The sequence below is a fragment of the Schistocerca americana genome, unplaced genomic scaffold (genome assembly GCF_021461395.2).
Source record: "Schistocerca americana isolate TAMUIC-IGC-003095 unplaced genomic scaffold, iqSchAmer2.1 HiC_scaffold_767, whole genome shotgun sequence".
NCBI classification, from domain to species: Eukaryota; Metazoa; Arthropoda; class Insecta; order Orthoptera; family Acrididae; genus Schistocerca; species Schistocerca americana.
The window spans coordinates 2,501-7,500 of record NW_025726530.1 but is presented as its reverse complement, the minus strand read 5'-3'; the positions used below and the strand labels follow the sequence as shown (position 1 = coordinate 7,500).

General features: G+C 53.0%; 1 non-coding gene across 1 annotated transcript in view; it reads right to left on the bottom strand.

Moving 5' to 3' along the window:
* Nucleotides 1-745, bottom strand: part of LOC124590524 — a 1,910-nt gene extending 1,165 nt beyond the window's left edge. The window contains exon 1 of the ribosomal RNA XR_006976588.1: nucleotides 1-745. This exon is cut by the window's left edge and continues 1,165 nt beyond it. This is a non-coding gene — a ribosomal RNA (small subunit ribosomal RNA).
* Between the last annotated feature and the right edge of the window lie 4,255 nt (nucleotides 746-5,000).

Sequence of the window (5,000 nt, the reverse complement as noted above, 5' to 3'; positions counted from 1 at the left end):
CACGCCTTCAGCTCGCCCCACCGGCAGGACGTCCCACGATACATGCCAGTTAAACACCGACGGGCGGTGAACCAACAGCGTGGGACACAAATCCAACTACGAGCTTTTTAACCGCAACAACTTTAATATACGCTATTGGAGCTGGAATTACCGCGGCTGCTGGCACCAGACTTGCCCTCCAATAGATACTCGTTAAAGGATTTAAAGTGTACTCATTCCGATTACGGGGCCTCGGATGAGTCCCGTATCGTTATTTTTCGTCACTACCTCCCCGTGCCGGGAGTGGGTAATTTGCGCGCCTGCTGCCTTCCTTGGATGTGGTAGCCGTTTCTCAGGCTCCCTCTCCGGAATCGAACCCTGATTCCCCGTTACCCGTTACAACCATGGTAGGCGCAGAACCTACCATCGACAGTTGATAAGGCAGACATTTGAAAGATGCGTCGCCGGTACGAGGACCGTGCGATCAGCCCAAAGTTATTCAGAGTCACCAAGGCAAACGGACCGGACGAGCCGACCGATTGGTTTTGATCTAATAAAAGCGTCCCTTCCATCTCTGGTCGGGACTCTGTTTGCATGTATTAGCTCTAGAATTACCACAGTTATCCAAGTAACGTGGGTACGATCTAAGGAACCATAACTGATTTAATGAGCCATTCGCGGTTTCACCTTAATGCGGCTTGTACTGAGACATGCATGGCTTAATCTTTGAGACAAGCATATGACTACTGGCAGGATCAACCAGGGAGCTGCGTCAACTAGAGCTGAGCAGCCGGCCGCCCGGGAGTGTGTCCCGGGGGCCCGCGCGAACACGCAAGCGTCCGCTCAATTATTCTGCAAACAGGAGGAGGCTGAGCTCCCCTGCACAATACACCTCGAAACCCTCTCAGGTCCCGGCGGCGCGCAGCGCCGTCCTAAGTACTTGGTCGGGTTCGAGAGAGGCGCAATCGCCCGGAGTTTGGCGAGTAGACGCTTTAGGTGCGACCACCCGTGCTCCCAACTGAGCTTGCCGCTGCCGACAGAGGCCCGGGAGCGTGCTGTCGTGGCATTGCCGGCGGGAGACAACACGCGCCACCTACGGTGGCCGGCAGCTCCAACGCCAGCGCCACAGAAGGACAAAAGCCCCACTTGGGTGCCGAAGCGAACTCTCCCAGCACAGCGCACGCGCCAACACGTCCGCACAGCTGCGATACAATCCACCTGCGAGAACCGCAGAGGCGACCGAGCAGCAGACGGCGTCGCGGCGCCGAGCGCCGGGCGGCGGCGCATCCTCAGCGCACACAGTCCTCAATCGGACCAGCACACTGCAGATGTCCACCGCGCTTCGCACCGGGCCCGCGAGGACCTCTTTGGCCGCACGGCGCCGCGTGCAGGGTGCGCCGGCGCGCAGCTGCGCCGCCTGCCGCCTCCGTCGGCCGGCGCGCCTGCCACTGGCCGCCCCCCACCAGCCGGCTGTAGCGCGTGCGCCCACGCACCGCGCGGCCAGCACGCCGGAAGGCCCCCCCCTCACCGGCCGGGGACGGTCCCACCCAGCCACCGCCGCGTATCGCTTCACACCCACATGCCATTCACGTTCGTGGGCATGGTGGGTATCGCTGAAACAACCGGTTGGTAGCTCAACCGATCGTCGCCATCACTGATTCACCTCTAGCGAGAACAACCGCACCACAACGGTTTACCAGTTCTTCATTTGCGTAACGTCACCAGCAAACGTAGACGTCCATCGCCATTTGCAAATTCAACGATTGTTGCATGCCTGTGTCAGGTGTCACGACACACTATGTCTGCCCACGATACACGCAACAACATGTGCACGCTTCGCGAACACGTGGAAGGTGGCCCCCGTACGTATGCGATGTCCATTGCGCGAACGACTGTCAACCGGCCTCTGTCGCATGTCGCAGATGTGGAACGCAGTGCACCATGCTATCACGGTGTGTGAGAAGAGACGACTACGTCTGACAACACGCGCCACTACATCAACAGACGGCTCATGCTGATCGCCATCCACGGCATACCATACTGCAATCCAGCTCTTATAGGGAGACGACACGTAGCTGAGTGCACAATATTTGGACCGTATGGTTCGCCGTTGTTGGCGCAGTCCGTGGTACGGTCACACATGTACCACGATGTATCATTCAGTACATGAGGACCAATGTGCGGTACAGTGTGTGATTTTGGACGTACAACATCAGCGGACAGTTTGCCACAAGCCGTACCACAACGTAGGCTGTGCTTCGCCATGCGAATGCCAATGAACAACTGCGAAGGGCATTGAGCATGTACGTCCTGCCGCCATCCGCATTACAGTGTATAGCTGCAAGGTGTTTAACATGAAGCGATACTCTGGGGACCGGGCAGTGCGAGTAGCAAACTATATTGCGGGGGTTGCAGTTAGGCAACACTACACTAATTTAACGCGTCGTATGACAATTACAGAGCAGGTTAAGGCCCAACGTGTGTTGGGTTAAGGCCCAACGTGTGTTGGGTTAAGGCCCAACGTGTGTTGGGTTAAGGCCCCAACGTGTGTTGGGTTAAGGCCCAACGTGTGTTGGGTTAAGGCCCAACGTGTGTTGGGTTAAGGCCCAACGTGTGTTGGTTAAGGCCCAACGTGTGTTGGGTTAAGGCCCAACGTGTGTTGGGTTAAGGCCCAACGTGTGTTGGGTTAAGGCCCAACGTGTGTTGGGTTTAAGGCCCAACGTGTGTTGGGTTAAGGCCCAACGTGTGTTGGGTTAAGGCCCAACGTGTGTTGGGTTAAGGCCAACGTGTGTTGGGTTAAGGCCCAACGTGTGTTGGGTTAAGGCCCAACGTGTGTTGGGTTAAGGCGCAACATAGGTTAGGTTAAGGCGCAACATAGGGTTAGGTTAAGGCGCAACATAGGTTAGGTTAAGGCGCAACATAGGTTAGGTTAAGGCGCAACATAGGTTAGGTTAAGGCGCAACATAGGTTAGGTTACGGCGCAACATAGGTTAGGTTAAGGCGCAACATAGGTTAGGTTAAGGCGCAACATAGGTTAGGTTACGGCGCAACATAGGTTAGGTTAAGGCGCAACATAGGTTAGGTTAAGGCGCAACATAGGTTAGGTTAAGGCGCAACATAGGTTAGGTTAAGGCGCAACATAGGTTAGGTTAAGGCGCAACATAGGTTAGGTTTAAGGCGCAACAATAGGTTAGGTTTAAGGGCGCAACATAGGTTAGGTTAAGGCGCAACATAGGTTAGGTTACGGCGCAACATAGGTTAGGTTAAGGCGCAACATAGGTTAGGTTAAGGCGCAACATAGGTTAGGTTAAGGCGCAACATAGGTTAGGTTACGGCGCAACATAGGTTAGGTTACGGCGCAACATAGGTTAGGTTACGGCGCAAACATAGGTTAGGTTAAGGCGCAACATAGGTTAGGTTAAGGCGCAACATAGGTTAGGTTAAGGCGCAACATAGGTTAGGTTAAGGCGCAACATAGGTTAGGTTAAGGCGCAACATAGGTTAGGTTTAAGGCGCAACATAGGTTAGGTTAAGGCGCAACATAGGTTAGGTTAAGGCGCAACATGGGTTAGGTTAAGGCGCAACATGGGTTAGGTTAAGGCGCAACATGGGTTTAGGTTAAGGCGCAACATGGGTTAGGTTAAGGCGCAACATGGGTTAGGTTAAGGCGCAACATGGGTTAGGTTAGGCGCAACATGGGTTAGGTTAAGGCGCAACATGGGTTAGGTTAAGGCGCAACATGGGTTAGGTTAAGGCGCAACATGGGTTAGGTTAAGGCGCAACAATGGGTTAGGTTAAGGCGCAACATGGGTTAGGTTAAGGTACAATATGGGTTAGGTTAAGGTACAATATGGGTTAGGTTAAGGTACAATATGGGTTAGGTAAGGTACAATATGGGTTAGGTTAAGGTACAATATGGGTTAGGTTAAGGTACAATATGGGTTAGGTTAAGGTACAATATGGGTTAGGTTATGGTACAATATGGGTTAGGTTAAGGTACAATATGGGGTTAGGTTAAGGTACAATATGGTTTAGGTTAAGGTACAATACGGGTTAGGTTAAGGTACAATACGGGTTAGGTTAAGGTACAATACGGGTTAGGTTAAGGTACAATACGGGTTAGGTTAAGGTACAATACGGGTTAGGTTAAGGCACTTGGGGGGGGGGGGGCCCGGTTTGTTGATTGTGATTATCGTAAGTAAATGACTGCGGCATCATCTGATTTGCCACGTCAGGTGCTACCTTTGGCTCATAACAGGCGGCGCTCTGATTCCATGCTTGTGGCAGACCTGTGTCTTTCATTCCTGCCATTGTTTGTGTGGTGTGACAGGAGGCAGTATTGTGATGTTGGGTGCACCCCTGTCTGGGACATGTGTGGGTGTTGGTGGCTTAGCTGAGCAATGGTGGTTGTCGGAAGGGTGGGATATTCTGTTTTCCGAGTGGACCTCCCGGTCTGGTTATGATAGTGTGGATTGTCTAATGTGGCAGAGAGGATGCACTGGGTGTTGTTCCATGCTGGTGCTTACATATTGTCTGTGTGCCTGTTACAGGCAGAGAGTAGTGCGTGATAAGAGTGTCTGGCTGACGTGTGATTGTGAGCAGAGTCTTTCAGCATGTATACGGACAGGTCTATACATTATCTGTATTCTGATGGCTCTATCTATTACTAATCAGCGCCGTGTATACGTTTAATCCGGTTCCAGTCGAAACTATTGTATCTCTGTACATTAGTGACACGGCGAGCCCGCTATGTAGTTACTCGTCTCGGCAGCTTCCACCGGTGTATGGCAAATGATATAAGGAATCAGTCTAGTCGTCAATACCGATAGTCTGACGTCACATGTCTGGGGTGGGGGACGCTGCGCCCTTCCGGTGGGTCATGGCCTAGGAAGACTCTTCCCACGCAGGGGGGCTTGGACTGTCATTGACTCTTCCGAGTAATATACTTGCCGTACGTTTTTGCGACTGCGAGTGCAACGCTCACCGGTACCGACATGGATGGAGCGCCTCCTAGCTGCCGC